Source organism: Arvicola amphibius, chromosome 6 (genome assembly GCF_903992535.2).
Source record: "Arvicola amphibius chromosome 6, mArvAmp1.2, whole genome shotgun sequence".
Classification (NCBI taxonomy): domain Eukaryota; kingdom Metazoa; phylum Chordata; class Mammalia; order Rodentia; family Cricetidae; genus Arvicola; species Arvicola amphibius.
In genome coordinates, this window is record NC_052052.2 from 125558369 (window position 1) to 125577687 (window position 19319).

The following is a 19319-nucleotide window of genomic DNA, read 5'->3' on the forward strand; positions in this document are numbered from 1 at the left end:
CTGTTGCTAGGCCCTCAGGCAGCATCACATGGTTGCCTGTCATTGGCTAGGCATGCTCAGAACCTCTGACGTGCCAGACAGACTCCAGGTTGGCTCCTCTAGGCTTGGTAGGCCTTAACTTCCTACATACCCACCTTTTTATTTATTACATGGGCACTCAGCAGGAGCCAGAGTTCTTTGCTCAGACCTTGACCCTGCCTCAGGAAGGCTCAGCAGCTGGACTGTGCATGTCTTGGACCTTTTTGCAGAACAAGCTCTTACCTGTCTTGACTACTAGCCCTCGAAGAGCATTCATTCCTGAATAGCTGCCAGGGTGGGGGAGACGAGGCAGTAGCCTTTTGAACTGCAGATAGCCAGGCATGCATAACCTCCTTCAGAAGACTGCAAGAAGGATGCCTAAGAGCCATTAGCACCTGAAGAGTCGCCTTAGTTGTTGCCCACTGCTGTCAGGCATGCTGCAGGAGACATTTAAAGAGAATAACAATTAACAGTACCATCCTGCCAATTAATGCATATGCGAGCATCCAGGAGGGATCAGATAGTCTTTTTATATTATGCCAAACTTTTTCAAAAGGTGAAGAGTCAAAGGCCATAATCTCTACCCTTAATAAATCAATTTGTTTGGAAGGGGGAACAGTGAGAGCAAGAAAGGGTAGTACATACATTACCTTTCCTGGGTTATTCCCTCCTTGGTAGAAGCAGGCTGATCCATGGTCAGGTGCACATCTCTTACTGGGACCCATATTGGTGTCATGGCAATCTGAGGAAATACACAAGCCTACCCTCTCCTACAGGTTAGCAGGGGAGCTGGTGGCTACAATTGAAGGGAGAGAGTATCTTTCCATCTTACCAGGGGCAGGGGCAGACGCCCACTGCTTGTAGGTTGTGCTGAGCCCCTTGTCATCAAAACAGAGAAAGTTCATATGGAAAAGGACCTCTGTTACCTTCAGATGAGGATCTCTCCTAGCCTCTGCTGAGGAAATCCTGGCCAACAACTCCGTAAGAGCTCTATTGGTCCTCTCCACAATGGCTTGTCCCTGTGGATTGCAGGGGATGCCAATGGTATGGGACCCCAGAAAGTTAATGAATTGTTGAGAGGCATAGGCAAGGCCATGATCACTTTTAAATGCCCAAGCTACCCCCATAACTACCATGGCTGACTTAAGGGCCTATCAGCTTTCTTCCCAGATAGGACAAGGACATAAACAAAGGAGGAACAGCTATCTGTTATCACATGAACATATTTAAGATTCCCAAAAGGAGCATTGTGGGTAACATCCATATGCCAGGTGGCATTAGGCAACAAGTCCTGGGATTAAGCCCTGTGCATTGAGTCCTAAGGGGGCAAGAGGGGTGCAATTGGCACATGCACAGGACAAATGCTTACATTGGAAAACTGATAATTTTGTAAGACATCTCTGCAAATTCTGTAGAGATAGAAGACACTGCTGTTGAAGAGCCCTGGCTTGCTCTAGGAGATCCATACTGGCTGTTAATATGATGGTGTCTGTGACTTCATTTCCTTGAATCAATTTTCTGGGTAATTTGGACTGAGATATAATTTATGACAGGTACCAGGGCTTAGTCCTCTGATTTAAGACATCTTGTATGAGCATCATAGTGTTGATAATGGGGATCAGTGAGTCTTTCAGTCAAGAAAAGCCAGTGCACAAACTGCCTGTACAGCTTACTGGCGGTCAGAAAAAGTGTTAATGGGCTTGGCCTGGCACTCCACTAGAACCCTGAGGAGGGCCAATAGCTCACCCAATTGAATGGAACCATGGTTAGGCATAACATATGTAACATCTTTGAACTTATCCAGTACACTGGATAAGAACACTATATCTGTCTTTTCATCGATCTGAATATTATCAAAGAAAACTCTATTGTTGTTAGTGAGGACAGCACCCGTGTCCTGCAGGATGTCTCTGCCCCAGAGGTTTCTCAGTACCATGGAAACAATAGGGTGAATGGCTTCTTTATTGTTAGCAAGGTCTTTCCAATAGATTGGACGGATGGTCAGTTTTGAATCTTGTTGGCCTCCTCCTCTAGTAATGGGAGGCCCAGTTCTAAATTTCCAATGGGGAAGTGGAGCACCTCCATTTCTGTTAATATGGTGACATCTGCACCTGTCTCCACCAAGCCTCTAGCAGCTTGTCCATCATTGGGGAGAGTGGAAAAATGGGCACTGTCCAACAGATTTTCGGGTTACTAGAGCTTTCTCTTATTGGCCGGGCTGAGGAGCAGCCTGTCTGGAGTTTAAAGGGGCATGTGCTTTGGTAAATTATGATATGCAATCTTTTGCCCAATGAAATCTCTTATTGCACCTGGGACATCAGGTCCTAGGTTTTGTCTGGGGCAGTCATGCTGCAGATGGTCTGGTTTGCTGCACCCCCAGAAAGATCTATCTACTTGGAGGCCCTTGAGTGTTTTGTCAGCATGCTTCTGTCCACAAGGAGGGCATCCAGGGAAGCTGTGAGGGCAGCAATGGGACTGATGCTTGGACCAAGGTCTCTTGTGGCCAGTATATACTTGTGAATGTCCTCATTGTGAACCGCTCTGATTGCTTTGTGGGTGGGGCATTAAGCACTTCCCAAACCAATTGTTTGATTAACATTTCCCTAGTGGGGCCCTTGTCTACTTTCTGCTCCACTGCCTCATTGACACATACGAGAAAATCAGTAAAAAGTTCCCATGACTGTTGAATAAGATTGTGGAAGTAAGCTGAAGGGTCCTGCAGGGTGCATGCCTGAAGAGCTTTTAAAGCCAGGTCGGAAACATTGATAATAAGCTTGATTGTTATCTGTGCCTGATGGGTGGGATGAACAAAGCTACCTTGTCCAGTGAGCATGTCAAAGGTCACTAGAACATCAATTAAGAGGTTCTCTCATGCTTGAACTTCTGCTTGACACTCATAAATCAATTTCCTGCTAAGAAAAGTGGCCGGCTCCAGCATAGCTTTGAGCATGTTGTTCTAGGTCAGTGCTGATGCAGAAACATTTCTTAGCTATTATCAACATGCCTACTTGAAAATAGATATCTTCCTAAGTTTCCCAATATTTATGTCTTATTTTATCTAGAAGTATACAAAATATAATGATTTGATAAAAATGAATTCATACTGTACTTAACGCAATGAAAACATTTAAAACTACAGAGTTTTTGGGGAAATTCAATAAAGGATTGCTCTATTTCTTCCCCCAAAGATGAAAATAAATAAATAAATAAATACTGCTTCTCAATTATCAGGTAAGAAAGAAACCAGAGGCTGGGAGTAGTGGTATAGGCCTTTAATCCCAGCACTTGGGAAGCAGAGGCAGAGGCAGAGGCAGAGGCAGAGGCAGAGGCAGAGGCAGAGGCAAAGGCAGAGGCAGGAGGATCTCAGTGAGTTTGAGGCCAGCTCAGTCTACAAAGTGAGTTCCAGGACAGCCAGAACTGTTACACAGAGTAGTCCTATCTTGAAAAACTAAAATAAATAAATAAATAAAATTAAAAAAAGAAAAGAAAGACATCACAGCATCTAAGCTACCTTTCCTGAACTTTCTAAATGCCAGCCTCACTCTTGATGGGAAGAGATGGTCACATGAGGACTCCCCAATATACTGAGTGGCATGCCAGGAAGCCGTACCCCCTCCCTAGGATGCTCCTTGTTTTGGCCTGCTACTTAAAATTGACTTTGGTGGAATTATCTAAATGCATTTATCTCAATCCATTTTAAATCAAAGTTGATGCAAGGTAGGTGATATTGCAGAAAAAAAAACACCTCATAGAAGGATTCTGTAATCTACTGGCAACTGTTCCTTGTCTTTATGCATATTCAAATAACATGCTAAATGAATGCATTATAACTTCCACTTTATGTTAAGATGGAAGATTAACTACCAATCAGAGCTAAATTATATTGTTAGCAAAGCATCAACTCTGATAGAATTTCATCTTCTCCATAAATTACCTTGGCTATTTCATAAACACCTGAAACACAGCGATTCATGAGCTCTAAAGCAAGTAGAAGTACACTCATCTATGAACTGCCGATGCACATGAGTTAAAGACATGTTCATTCAGACTTAATGAGCAATTCCACTGCATTGCCTGTGTTAGTTAGGTCGGGTGGAAGGCAGCCCCTCTCCTCGGGATGGCTGACATGCGTAGAATTGCTCATTTTACCGCCCTTGCACCTCGAGTGAGCGCCTCATTTTACAGCAGCACCTGCCTCAAAAAGCAGTTAGTTTCTTCATACTGACAGTGGTATCGGCACTGTCAGGACAGTTTTAGAGCACACAGACACTAATTGTTCATAGCGAAAGCTGAGCCTTAGAATGCGAAAACTACAATTCAGCAATGATTGTGATAACTTTTGAAAACAGCTTGTGACAGTTTATCTTCCTTGACTGTATTTGGAATTGCCTGAGAGACACACCTCTGGGCATGTCTGTAAGGGTGTTTTCAGAGAATGTTGACTGAAGAGGAAAGGCCCACTCTGAAATTGGGTGGTACCAGGCCATAGCTGGAGTCTACGACTGAAGGGGAAGAAAGGAAAAAGAAAGAAAAGAAAAACATGGCACTGCCAACTGAGTGCTAGCATCTCCCTTTAATTGCTTCCACATCTGCCCAGATACAAGAGATCCCTGCTCCAGCAGCCTTGGCTACAAGCTGCTGCTACCGTGATCCATACCATGGTGGACTGTACCTTCAACCATGGATGCAAACACACCTTTCCTCCTTTAAGCTGCTTTCTGTGAGGCATTTACAACAGCCAGGAATAGAAAACTGTTTCACACTCATTCAGTCCATTTGTATAGTGGAGCTGTATTTAACCTCTGAAATCTATATTGTTCATATAATTTGCATATCATTATAAGTCATTATTGAATTGCAGCCCATCACGAAAACTACTTCAACTTTCTATGGTAATTTGTAACCTGCAGACAGTTTGAAAATTATGATCCCAGTTTTTCCTTAGCTTCTGTTCATTTTCCAGATTTCTAGTATGCATTTTCAACAGTCTCTTGAAGCGAAGAGTCTTCCATCCCCATCCGAGGTGACTGCCACTGACCATTCTATGAGGGATGTGTTGTCCTGTATGTGGGCTGATCTGTGACTGGGGCTCTGGCCACCCTGCAATGTCTCCTCTTTTCCTCCCGATCCTGAGCCCTCTGCCTACTGTACTGGATTGATGTGGTGTAATCTATTGGAGCATGTTAGCTCAGAGTTACATGCCAATAAATATCTATATAAAGGGATGGGTGAGTCCATGAAATACAGCTCTGGTTACATTTGTCCTTTCAAGATGAATTGCTTTGATGTAATTTGGCCATGAGTGAGTGGGAATTGAGAGTGTTTGCATTTCCTGATACACACTTGTGCATGGGGACTCAGGCTGAGCAACAGCTTTATGGTGCTGGGTTGAATTCTCCAGAAGGCTACAGTCAGAAGAGATGGGGTCCAAGCCCCTGTCATCCCTCCCAGACTTCCTGGGCCTCTGAGTTAGGTTTCTCAGGTCTCTGGTCTTGAGTGTCTCTCCTTCCTCGTCTCCTCTTTGTACTGCACTCAATACCGTCCATTTTTCACTCCTTACTAAAATCCCACTCAGATGACCACTGGGATGCCAAAACTGGGGAGGTTTTAATACTGATGACCTCTTTTTGGATTTTCCAGATCCTTCACGAAAGCCTTCTCTGCTCTGTCCTCTCTTGCTGTTCCCTTTAAATCTCTGGGGACTTCTGCCTACCACTGCAGTACTGAGTGGCAGAATTTGCTCTTAAGATAGCTTCTAGTCTTATCCTAAGTTCTTATCTATACAGTTGATTTTATCTACCAACTGTATTGTTTTTTCAGTTAATAAATGTATTTTTGATAACTTCATATATGAGCACTGTGTATACATCATTGCTGCCTTTCTCTTTCCTTCCCCAACTCCTCCTGTAACCCTACAAATTCATGATCTCTTCTTTAATATTAGTTTCATGTATACAAATTCACTCACATGTATGTACATATCCATCTATAACCTGTTGAGTTCCATTTAGCTTTTCACATATGTACATGTGTGTAAGGCTGGCCTCTTTAGACTGGATAACCTTTGTAGTGGTAGCTTGTCCCTGGAGGAGACTGATTATCCCTCAGCAGAAATTGACCACCTATAGCTCTTTACCTAGGGGTGCGACTAGGATGGAATTTTTCTTGTCTTTATTGGTGTGCCAACTGGTACTGTCATTATGTCGATCTTGTTAGGAAAATATATTGTTGAGAGTTCATGGGCTCAACTTCCCTGCCATATATAGAACATACTTGTTTGGTACTCTGGCGATTAGAGTCTTTCTTCCCTCCTCCCTCCTATGATTTTCCCTGTGCTGTAGGTACAGTTGGGGTTAGATGTTTCAGTTGGAGTTAGATGGTCCTCAATCACTTACTCCCTGCATTTTGACCAGTTGGAAATCTCTGTAATAGTCTCTGTCTGATAGAAAAAGACTTTTTCAGTGAGGGATTGGATTACACTTACAAGGATAAGTATCTAGAATACAGTTAGAAATTATGTTGATTTAAGAAAATAGCTGAAATAGGTTTTCCTTTAGAGTCTATCGCTTCTCTGGCCATAGGTAGTTGGCTGGGTTATAGTAGCAGGCAGGAATTCACTCTTGCTGAGCAGGCCTTAAGTTCAGTTAGATGGCTTTTGGTTACCCCCAAGATAAAAGTGCGCTGTTACACCATTTTGGGTATCTTGTCATTCTGGTTATTGTTGTTATTCATAGACTTGACAGCTGGGTAGGACTACTGATTGCTTCTCTCCTTTGGCAGTCAGCATGGCACCTTCCTATACCATGGCACCCAGTTCTCAGGGAGGCAGCTTCCAAGTCAGTACAAGATCAATCCTCCAAGTCTTGTGCCCAAGGTATATGGCGTCATCGGCAATAGGGTCTTACCTTCAGGTTTCAGAAGGCAATCAAGGGAAATAGCTATAGCTATTTTTCTCTTTGAAATCTCTTAGATCTCTTGATTGTGGCTTTTTCAGCCCTCCTAGTTTTCTTTATCTGTCCTCTCCCCTTTTCCATCAGTGTTTCCCTCTCCTCTCCAGATGCAGTCTCCCTTCTTTTTTCCCCACTTTCCCTTTTTATAGCTCCTGTTTCTTACTGTCTCCTGGACAAGCCCTTTCCCCATCTCCAGGTGGTCCTGAGGCGGAGGATGCTGCTGGATAAAGTTCCAGAGGACCTTCTCCAAGAGATTCAGTTGCCAATGCGCTGGCTTCTGCTTTCACTTTTAGGAGCAGTTGTTTGCATAATGGGGAGTTTTCTGCTTATACGGCCCCTGGGGAAATATATTCATGTTCCAGAGAGAAAATTTTGAAGACGGGGTTCTTGGCCTTAAAGGAGAGTCACAGCAGGAGGAGTTTTCCCTGAGCCTCAAGGATTGTGGTACCAATAGGGTAGATTGTGAGAAATTTCTTGCTCAGCCCTAGATACAAGATATCACAAGTATATCCTATATTGTCCTATACTGGAGTCTATATAGAGGGAATAGGAATAGTGTGGGTTGATAAAAAAGAATGAGATACCAGAATCTTCCTTTCTGGGAACGTATGGAACCAACAGGCCCCTACTATAAAACTGGGAAACTGAAAAATGCTGGAATCAGCCAGTTAAATGCTTATTTTGAGATATTTTGTAAAGCTTGCATTTTAGAAAATATCAAATGATTCTACATGTAACTTGGTTAAAGTAAAAATAGTTTCAGACTGTCTAACATATTGTAACCCATCAGCAATCAGTCTGAACATAGGCTGTAAAAATAAAAGGTCCTATACTTTACAGACCCTGAGAAATTTGTAACTTTCTGGTTTGACAGATGCTTGTAGGCAGAGTGTTTTGTTGGGACCATTGATTCCCCAAATAACCACACAGAGACTTATTATTAATTGTAAATACTCAGCTGATAGCTTAGGTTTGCTACTAACTTGCTCTTCCAACTTAAGTTAGCCTATATTTCTTATACGCTCTACCATGTGGTGGTACCTTTTTCAGCATGTTCATCTGCTTCCTCTGCATCTGGCTGGTGACTCCTCCCGCTTCTTTCCAGCATTCTCAGTTTGTCTCTCCCACCAAACCTCTTCCTGCCTAGCTATGGACCAGTGAGCTCTTTATCCCCCTCTTTTCTCCCCCTCTCCACTTGATCTTCCCATTCTAGTCTTTCCTGCCCCATTTATCTGTTACTATCTATTCTAGTTCCCTTTCCTAGGAAGATCTATCTGTTCCCCCTCCCCCCACCCCGTCCCTTACTTTATATCTAATCTTTGTACTTCTGTGGACTATAGCTTAGTTATTATTGGCTTAATAGCTAATACAAATATAATCAAATACACACCATATTTGCCTTTCTGGATCTGAGTTACCTCATTCAGGATGATTTTTTTTTTCTACTTCTACCCATTTACCTGTGAATCAAATGATTTTATTTTTTTTTTAACAACTGAGTAATAAATGCTCTGTTGTGTAAATATACCACATTTTCTTTACCCATTCTTTTGCTGAGGTTGTTTCCAATTCCTGGATATTATGAATAGAGTAGCTGTGAACACTTAAGCAAGTGTGTTTGTGGTAGGATGAAGCAACTTTTGGATATATGCCCAAGATTGGATGTAGAGGTGGATCCATTCCCATCTTTCTTGGAAAGATGAAAACTTTCCTGAAGATCAGAGTAGAGCTAAGCCACTAGAGACCAGGCGGTAGTGGTTCACAACTTTAATCCCAGTACTTGGGAATCTGACGCCCTTAATACCAGCACTAGGGAGGTGGAGACAGAAAGGGGTAGGACTATAAGGGAGGAGATAGGAGCTCAGGGCAGTCGGAGGTGCAGTCTGGGGAGGCAGTCTGAGGATGCAGTCGAAGGTGCAGTCTGAGGATGAAGTCTGAGGATGCAGTCTGAGGACACAGTCTGAGGACACAATCTGAGGACACAGTCTGAGGAGGCAGTCTGAGGACACAGTCTGAGGACAGGATTGCCCATTTGGTATGAGGATTCGGTAGAGATAAAAGGTCTTTATTGTGACTGGTTGTACTGTTCTCTGATATCTCAGCTTTTACTTCTTAATATCTGACTCAGGGTTTTTATTAAGAACAATTAGAATTCATGTTAAAATAGGTATGTGAATTTATTTGATCAAAATGTCTGTTTTTGTGCTGATATCATTGTCATTTTTACTACTATAGCTCTATAGTGCAATTTGAAATTAGACATGATGATACCTACCTTTTATAGTAATCCTTTATTATTCAATTACTCAATTGTTCATTGTTGTTTTATCTAGCCTTGGAGTTTCTGTGTTTCCATATAAAGCTGTAAGTCTTCCTTTTAGTTTTGGAGAAGAATTGTGTTGGAATTTTGATGGATTGCATTGCACCTGTAGGTTGCTTTTGGTAAGATGGCCAGTTTTCCTGTGTTAATGCTACCAATCTATGAGCAATCATGAGAGGTCTTTCCATCTTCTGACATCTTATTCAACTTCTTTCTTCCATGACTTAAAGTTTTCAGTCATACAGGTCTCTCACTTGCTTGATTAGAGTTACCCCCAAGATATTTTATATTATTTGAGAATATTGTGAAAGGTGTTATTTCTCTGATTTCTTTCTCAGTCTGTCATTTTTATACAGGCATGCTACTGATTTTTTTGTGTGTTAATTTTGTATTCAACTATTTTGATGAACGTGTTTATCAGCTGTAGGAGTTTCTTAGGAAAAATCTTAGGGCCATTTATGTATATATGTCATCTGTGTCATCTGCAAATAGTGATACTTTGACTTCTTCCTTGCCAGTTTATTAAAACTGATTTATTCTAAAAGGACTATTTTTGGTTATTTCCAAATTCCTCCGACCGCCGCTACACCATTTTGTATCCCCTTGATCTTCTTCAGTTGTCTTATTGTGCTGCTTAAAACTTGAAGTACTATATTGAATTGGTATGGAAAGAGTGGATGGCCTGTCTTGTTCCTGAGTTTAGTGGAATTGCTTTTGAGTTTTTCTCCTTTTAAATTGCTGTTGGCTATGGGCTTGCCATCAACTGCCTTTATTATAGTAAGGTATGTCCCTTGTGTCTCTAATCTCTGCAGAACTTTTACCATGAAGGGGTGTTGTATTTGTTCAAAGGCCTTTTCTGCATATATTGAGATGATCATGTGGTCTTTGTCTTTCTGTTTGTTTATATGGTGGATTACCTGTTTGCTGGCCTACTTGCTTCTCTGTCATGGTTGGCTTGTAGGTTCCCAGAGAAAGCATGCTAGAGTTGGGAATTGAAATAACAGGATGAGTGTGAAGGAAATTTGGAGAAGACCTTCTGGATCCACTGAAGATGGGGGCAGAGAGTAAGGGAAGGCTGCAGCATGTGTTCTGCTACAAAGATGGAGTTGAGACTGGAGGATTGGATTTGGAGGAGAGGAGGGAAGGGTGAAGGTCTGTAGTCAGGCTACCTGATTTCCTGGCTGGCATGGCCTGTGGGTTCCCATGGGACAGCCTGCTGGAGTTGGTGACTGTTGTGAAGAACTGTGTGTTCCACTGGAGATGGGGACAGAGAGTGGGCAAACCTGGAGCAGGCGGTCTGCTACAGAGATGGGAGTGCTAAAGGAGAATTGGATTTGGAGGAGAGGAGAAGGGTAGAGATCCCCACCAGCCTGTTTCCCTGGCCTTTGAGGTTGGAGTGCTCCCAGGGAATGCTTACTGGTATTAGAGGCTGGGATAATGGGATGAGTAGGAGAATGAAGGTATTTGGAGAAGGTTTATGTCCATTAGAGATGGGCATCAGAGAGGAACAGAAGGCCACAGTAGGTCTTCTACTACAGAGATGGAATAAGACTGGGGATTTTCTCAGGAACAAAGGAGGAAGTGGTACCTATCTGCTTCCCTGGCTAGAGTGTCCTGTGGGTTCCCAGGGAATGCCTGTTTGAGGCTGGGATAAAGTAATGAGTCTGGGGAGAGACATCTGAAGGGGAAGATCTGTGTGATCTACTGGAGATGCAGGGATGGGGTGTATGTGTGTGTGTGTGTATGTGTGTGTGTGTGTGCGTATGTCTGAAGGGAGACTACAGCAGGGATGAAACTGAAGGATTAGATTTGAAGGATTAGAGGAAAAAATGGTTAAGATCTACAGTTAGTCTACTTGCTTCCCAGGCTGGAGTCAATTTATATGATTTATTACATTTATTGTCTTAATGTATGTTAAGCTATTTCTGTCTCTCTGGTATAAAGCCAACTTGATCATGGAGATAATCTTTGTGACATATACTTGTATTGAAGTTTGCAAATGTTTTATTGAAGATTTTTACATCTATGTTCATAATGGATATTAGTCTGTATTTGGTGCGGGAGGTCCTTATGTCTTTGTGTTGCTTTTATTGGTTAATGAATAAAGAAATTGACTTGGCCTATAGCAAAGGTAGAAGGAAGGCAGAGTCAGAGAGAAACCATGTAGCTGCCAGAGACAAATGCCAGAACTTTACTCTGTAAGCCACAGCCTGTTGCGGGAGCTCCTTCTGCTCCTTCAGCCAATAGCTGTTGAGATACCAGCCCATTGGGGCGTGGTCTCTCTTTTTAAAAATGCGGCCACTTCCCTCTGCTCTCTCTCTGGCTTCCGGCTCCGGCTCCGCTTCTGACGACTAGGCTCCCTTCCTTGATTGCACAGAGGGCTGTTGTCTGGGACGGTGATCTGTAAGTTTTTCCCCTTTAAATAAATAACCATTCTATTAATCATAATTCCAAACTGGTGTGGGATTGTTTGTGATTTACGCCATCATCTGGCGCTGGTTAAATTAATATAAGAGTTAGCCAATAAGAAGTTAGAGCTAATGGGCCAAGCAGTGATTTAATAAATACAGTTTCTGTGTGATTATTTCGGGTCTAAGCTACTGTGTGGCTGGGAACCAACAAGTGGCCTCCTTCAACATGTATTTTTATCTCTTTCTCTCTGTGTGTGTGTGTGTGTGTGTGTGTGTGTGTGTGTATGTCTTTACCTGGTTTTGGTGTTAGAATAATACTAGCTTTGTAGAAGGAAGGGCTCCTTCTTTTATGTATGTGTGTAAATATATATATATATATATGTATGTAAATGTACATATATATGTATGTATATGCAAACAAGTATTAGTTGGGGGCCAGAGAGATGGCTCAGAGGTTAAGAGCACTGACTGTTTTTCTAGAGGTCCTGAGTTCAATTCCCAGTAACCACATGGAGGCTTACAACCATATGTAATGAGATCTGGTGCCCTCTTCTGGCCTGCAGCAGACATGCAGGCAGAATACTTTATATATAATTAATAAAAAAAATCTTTTTTTAAAAAAAGTATTAGTTGTAAATTTTTTGGATGTCTGGTAAAATCCTGCCTTAAATTCATCTGGATCGGGGCTCCTTTTAGTCAGAAGGCTTTTTATTACTTGTTCATCTTCCTTTTCATGGATCTTTGTAAGGGGTTGACCTCATGTTCTAACTTGCTTGCCTGGGTGTATCAAAAACTTCTCCATTTCTTTTAGATTTTCTAATTTAATGGATTATAAATCTTTAACTCATTCATATGTCAGTCTTCATTTCTTTTATATCTATTGTGCCATTTACCTGTACATTTCTGAGTCTGTTAACTTGGGTCCTTCATTTCTTTTGGTGTCTGGTCCAGAGTCTGTGGATCAAACAAGACCTTATCGAAGACCCAGTTCTTAGATTTGGTGATTATGAACAGGAATTGTGAACTTCAGGTCACTTCCTAGGAAATTTCAGTTACTCAAGTTGAAAGAGAAGAACAATTCAGTAATTATGATGAGTTAAAACTGATTTTCAGAGCCGGGCGGTGGTGGCGCACGCCTTTAATCCCAGCACTCGGGAGGCAGAGGCAGGCGGATCTCTGTGAGTTCGAGGCCAGCCTGGTCTACAAGAGCTAGTTCCAGGACAGGCTCTAAAAAAGCTACAGAGAAACCCTGTCTCGAAAAACCAAAAAAAAAAAAAAACTGATTTTCAGGATAGTTTTTAAAGCTATAAATGAAAAAGGGAAGCTTTGCATATCTGTTAGCTTAGGCAAACCTACTCAGAAGGAATTTATTGTCCAGACTCACATATATCTGTCGTAGGTTTAAAAAATTATATAAAACTTATAAAGTTATAAAGCAAAATATCACAAATTGTATATGTTAGAAATACATGCTTTGATTTTTATACTCTGAAGAAAACTTCTGACTTTGAGGAAAACATAAAATATATATATCTAAAAAGAACAAAATATAAATGCAGACATAAGAGCAAAATTACCCATGTTTTAGAGAAATCAGTGATAATAATCTTTTGCCTTTTATCTACATTCAGGATATTTTGTTACATTTATTTAAAGTTAAGACAAAATGCATGTGTTTAAAATAAATTCTATGCAAATATTTGATAGTCAAATCTGTACATAATTTCATAGCTGATGATAGCTAATACCCTGTAGTGGGAGTCAGAGAGCAGAAAGAAACCAGCTATTTCAGGCTAGATATATAAAAGCACAGCCTGTTTAAGTGTGTGAAGTTATTTTCATGTAACTTTATAAATGGCTGAAGGAAACTAGGACTTACAATGTTCGTGTCTTTGTGGAGAGTTTGGGCTTGAGTTGCCATGAAACACTCAGAGATTCGTGACTGAAAACATTCAGTTCTGTTCCTGTCCAAGTGGATGTCCTCAGAACATCTGCTGTCCGTGTGTGTGTGTGTGTGTGTGTGTGTATTGGTGCCTGTTTGTGTACACATGAGTGAGTCACAAGGGGTACATGACCTCTGTAAGGATCTGATGAGAGCTGGCTGACCTCTGTAAGGGAGCGCTATTCTACATGTTTCTTCCTTTCTGCTTCCATGTTTGCTAGCCCTCACAGGGACTCTTTCCTCCTGGACCACTTCCCTGTGTGTGCTTTAATTTTCAGTAGCATGTTGTAATGTAGGCAATCTGTGTCTATGAAGAGCCATATGGAAATTCAGTATATTAACATATACAGGTACTTACCCTAATATTAAGCTGACAGAAACTGCTTTTATTTCATCTTCTGAATTCTTGTTTAAATTCTGTCTCTGTTGACCGAGGAGATGTATAGACTGTTTCCTTAGAAATGAGTCAACATTCTCTTCTTAGAGTGTTGTTTTATGTATTCAAAGTCAGAAACACTTCTTACCCTACATTGTTCCAATAATCTGTTAGGTTTAATAAGCTGTATTTAAAACTTAAAACTTTATTTTAAATTCAACATTTTATCAGGTGATCATAGTAGTATATTGGAAAAAGTATTCACACCTATCACATAGCTTTTCTTTCATAGCTTTTAGTTAACAAATAAGTTTTCATATAATATTTAGGGCTGACCAGCAGAATACTATTTTTTTTCTAATTCATCCTGATGTTTGATTTGTCTTCAGCATTAAATTGTGAAGTATATATGACTACTTGAGAATAATTTTAAACAATTCTGTTGGTAGGCCAAGGAGATGGCTCTATGGGTATGAATGCTTCTTGCAAAAGTAGATATGGGTTCAAATTGCTAGTGCTCATGTAAAGAGCTGAATATAGCTGTGCACATCTGTAACCTCAGCATTGTTTGAGGAGCTTTGAGAGATCCTGTTTCCTGTTTCGGGGAGAAAGTGATAGAGTGGCTCTCCCTCTGACTGCCTAACAGGCATGTGTGTGCTCACCTGTATATACATGTGCACATTGTCCACACACACACACACACCTCTCGCTCTCTCTCTCTCTCTCTCTCTCTCTCTCTCTCTGTGTGTATGTGTGTGTGTGTTTGTGTGTGTGTGTGTGTGTGTGTGTGAGAGAGAGAGAGAGAGAGAGAGAGAGAGCGAGAGAGAGAATGAGTAAATAAATAGGTATGCATGTGAAAAACAGTTTGGTTGAGAAAAGATTGTTGCCATGGAGGGACTGATTGTCACCAGTTACAGGACTGAATCATAGCTTATCAATTATTTGATCACCTTTTTTTAAAATCTGAGGATGGTCCATGGAGTCAGAGCAGCTTTTATCTCAGCTGTGGTCACTGGAAGCTTGGGAGTCATCAGGGTTCCTTTTCCATTTTAGCAGGAGAAACAGATTCATATTTATCTTGGACAGCACAGCCGTGAGATGAGATGCCTTCCCTTCCTCAGCAGCTCTGTTTTTGTATTTTAGGCAATAAAACCCATAAGAGATAAGTGAAACATAATTGAGGGGCATTTTTGTTTTCCCTGGAGTGTTTGTTATTGCTTCACAGTGTAATATGCACTACAATGCCATTCATGATACAGAGAGAAAAGATGAGAGCTGGACTCGTGTGTAGTGTGCATCCAAGCATTGAATTCGATCCTCGGTGTAGTAATTGAATGAGAACAGTATTGTGTATCGAGTTCATCCTTGCTCCTTAGTTTCTCAGCAAACAGCTTTGATTACAAAGGTTTCAGGCAGAGGAAGCATTAAAATATTGGATCTTTTTTATTCTGGCGATTGTTTGCGTTGGGGGATGGTGGTGAAGACATTTGCATGCTGTAGGGGAGGAAGAGAGATGGATAATAACTGCTCTGGGAGAAAAAACAAAAGACCAGTGGAAGGGATTTTTTTGCCCACTGTCTTCTTGGCAAGAAATGGAGAAGGGCTCTGAGTCTCCTGCGTTTGGCTTTGCACAGCAGGTTTCTGCTGGAGTTGGAAGGGGGTTGTTTTTTTCTGGACCATTATAATTGGACCTGTAGTGTTTTAGCTACTTCTGACTGCTCTAACAAATTTTCCATGGTTGTCCCAAAACAACACCAAGAGTGTAGCTCTAGGAGTCAAACTTCCAACACAGACTCAAAATTAAAGGAGGAACTGTGTCCTGACTGTTCTGATTCCCAGAGGCAGTGTTCTTTGCTAAGGATTCCCTTCCGTTTTCACAGCCAGTGATGGCACCAGGTCCTGTCTCACTTTCTGTCCCATTCTCTGGCTCCCTTTTCACTTTCAGGCACCACTGTAACTGTATGGATCACATCAAGCTTAGCTGGTGAACCATTACTTCTCTCTTCTATGCAGTGTAAGGTGACCACAGTTTCCTAGTATTCTGATGTGGGCATCTCTGACACACTACCATTTAGGCTTCCACACATAAGCAATTCATCCGTCCCAATCTAGGTTGTGCTTCAGTTCCCTTGTTCCTCTAGTGCTTTTGTTCTTCCACCCATCTCTATTCAAACACTATACTGCCATGTGTGGCCAGCTTGGCTCAAAGGTCCTACAAAAACAGAGACTGAAATGAGAGTGTTTATAAACTGTTGGCTCCCAGTTCTTTATGTTGTGTGAAGAACTTGTGTTCTAAGGCATGATGGAAAAATATTGGAGGGTTTCTAGGCTTTGGGATGAATTAAATAGTGTGTGTGTGTGTGTGTGTGTGTGTGTGTGTGTGTGTGTGTGCATATGGTATGTAGAGGCCAGAGACTGACTTCTGGCATCTTCCTCAGTCACTTTCCACCTTGTCTTTTGAGACAGGCTCTCACTGAACCCGGAGTTGGCGCTCTGATTTGGCTAACTGGCTGGGCAGTCAGTCCCAGGCTTCCTCCTGTATCTGCTACACCTGGATGTTGCCTCCTCCTCCTCTTTTTAAGATGGGTGCTGGAGTTTGATTCATATCCTCATGCTTGTGTAGACTGAGCCATGCATTTAGCTCAAATTAAATAATTTTACTTTATTCTTTTAATTAAAACTGTATTTTGGAAAACTTGTAAAAAATGCAGTGAGATTAGCCAAACTGAAAGTCTTACAGATGTCAGTGAACATCTGTATAGACAGAATAGCCATTCTGAAGCCATGGGGCTTCACTTTGGATCATACTCTTTCACCATCATTTACATTGTTATGTACTTATCAACCCTCCCTACATACAAGAGACAAATACATGACAGAGCTAAAACTAGAAGATCCCCTTTATACCCCTTTGTATGACGCTTGTCTTTACCTGCATTCCCTTTCTGTCTTCAAATGTTGCTTCCCTCCTTTGGAAGCTTGCATGGTGCCTTCGAACTCTAGTACTCGGGACTCTGACCAGGAGCTTCAGAAAGGATTCTCATACCTGGCATTAGGGTTTTAGTTGGGGGAACATGGTCAGTGCAGATAGGAAGAGTTCATTTAAACTGTGAGGAGAATAACAGTGTACAAGTGACTTGTGCACAGAGGCTAGAGTGGAAAGGAAGAACTAAATACCCACAAGGTTCTGGAGCAGCTGTACATGAGGAGGACGCATCAAGCAGGAAGGGAAGTGATGTGTGTGTGTGGAGAGAGTACACCTAGGGCTTGTTTCCACCTCATTTTCAATAAGTGCTCACTGAACTTACTGTGTACAGTGCTCCAGCCTTACTCTTGGAAACAGGGATTCAGAAGACGGATATCTGCTTCTGCTGTGCACGTGGAGAAGGAGGTAGTACTTAGCTCCGGAATCTCCCTCCTCCAGAGGCTGTAGGACCCTCTTTCTGCCTCCAGAGTGGCAATTCTTCACCCATCTCATGGAGTTACACATCAATCAATTTCTTACAATTTACATTCAAAAATCCAATCTGTAGTATTCAGTAGTATCTATTAGTCAGGGCACAACACCATCATCTTTTAATATTTTCAAGTAATATTTAATGGCTTGATAAATGCTCATGATATAATTTTAAAGTAGATAGTGGCTTATAAATCTCAAGTTTTATTTGTGTGTGTGTGAGAGAGAGAGGGGGAAGAAGAGGAAGAGGAGTAAAAGGAGGAGGAGGGGGAGTTGTAAAAATGTTGGGACATCTGTCTCTGGGCCATGAGATATTGGAAGGGTATTTATTTCATTCATCTTCTAACTTTTCTAAATTGCGAACATGTTATATCAAAATGAGTAAGAAGACTACTTTTGAAAGCCATGACTTCTTTTTTTTTTCTTTTTTGTATTTCAAGATAGGGTTTCTCTATTTTTTTTTCTTTCTCATGGTTTATTTTTTTTTATATTTAAAAATTTCCATCTCCTTCCCTCCTCCTCCCCCTCCCCATGATTTCTTTAAGAATGAAGGGCATCACCACCTTTAACCTTAGCATTTATAGTGAGAATGAATTGGCATCCCAGTGTTGCTCCTTAGAGCTCTGGTTTCTGTTGACTATGGTGAACTTTTACTCTACTCCAATCCCCTTCCCTGAAGCTAGAGGGAATAGCTTTCAGCATCTCCCCTCACTGAAGAATGAGCCCCCAGCCCCAGCCCAGGTCAGTACTTCCATGGTTGTACCCTCTGTGTGTCTCTTGCTGATTTGTCTTTCTGCTGTCTGTTCTTAAGACTGACACTTGCTATCCAAGGACAATTTCAGTTTGACATTATTGGTTTCGAGACAGCATCACGTATGTCCCAGGTTGACCTAAATTCATCTGATCTATCCGTTTCCACCTTCTGAGTGCTGGGATTATAGGAGTGCATTACTTTGACAAGTTTATGGCTTGTTGGGTTGGAGCCCATGACTTACACACAATAGCCAAGCACTCCACTGAGCTACATCCCCAGCCTCGGTTGTTATTAATGAATGTGCTTTTTCTATCTAGTGGGACACCTTTTCTAAAATACATCTGTTGACAATTTGTAGCTCTGCTTGACAGAGGTAGACATTGACAGTGACTGTGAGTTCTGAGAACACATTCTGTAGTTATAATAAATTATAGAGCATCCCTGTGTTGTCTGTAAATAAGCCCAATATTTGGAGTAAGTCATAGCTACAGTCTATGTGTCTGTCATCTAAGAAAGGAATGTGAATTGTGCCTGAGTCTCCTCCGTCCCTCCTCACTTCTCTTCCTTCCCTGTGTCTTTCCTTGGCTCTGTCAGCTCCATTTTCCCTACATTCTGCTGTAGTTCTACCTGTGAGACCCAGGCCTCTGAGCAGCTTGTGGAGGTCAGTTTCTCTCTGCGTTGTTGGGCTGTAAGAAGTCATAGGGAACAGATGACATCTGTGAGTGCTCTACCACTGTCCCGTGTCCCAGCCTGGGTGCTACATCTCATTCATATGATTGTTCTTCAACAAATGTAAACATATGTTTTGTGTGTAGTTAAGGTTGACCTTGGAACTTCAGCAATGTGTCCTATTGTGTGGCATATATTAAGTAATTTTTCTAGCAAACATGCCCCTGTTGCAGAAATAGAAATGACCTGAAGATAAAAGAGAAGCATTTTCTACATTGTAGGGGTAATCAAACCTGGAGTAGACTATCAGCAAAAGAGGTAAAGTTTCCGTATCTGGAGAGCCTGAAAAATTGAGACAGAGCAGATGTCCGTGAGGGGGCCTTCAGCACTAGATCTGTCTGGAGGCAAGAAGAGAGACAGAA

The 19319-nt window shown here is 41.6% G+C and overlaps 1 protein-coding gene across 5 annotated transcripts in view; it reads left to right on the plus strand.

Annotated features, from left to right (window-relative positions):
• Dcdc2 (doublecortin domain containing 2) overlaps positions 1-19319 on the plus strand; it is a 181218-nt gene that overhangs the window by 135870 nt on the left and 26029 nt on the right. The window lies entirely within an intron of this gene.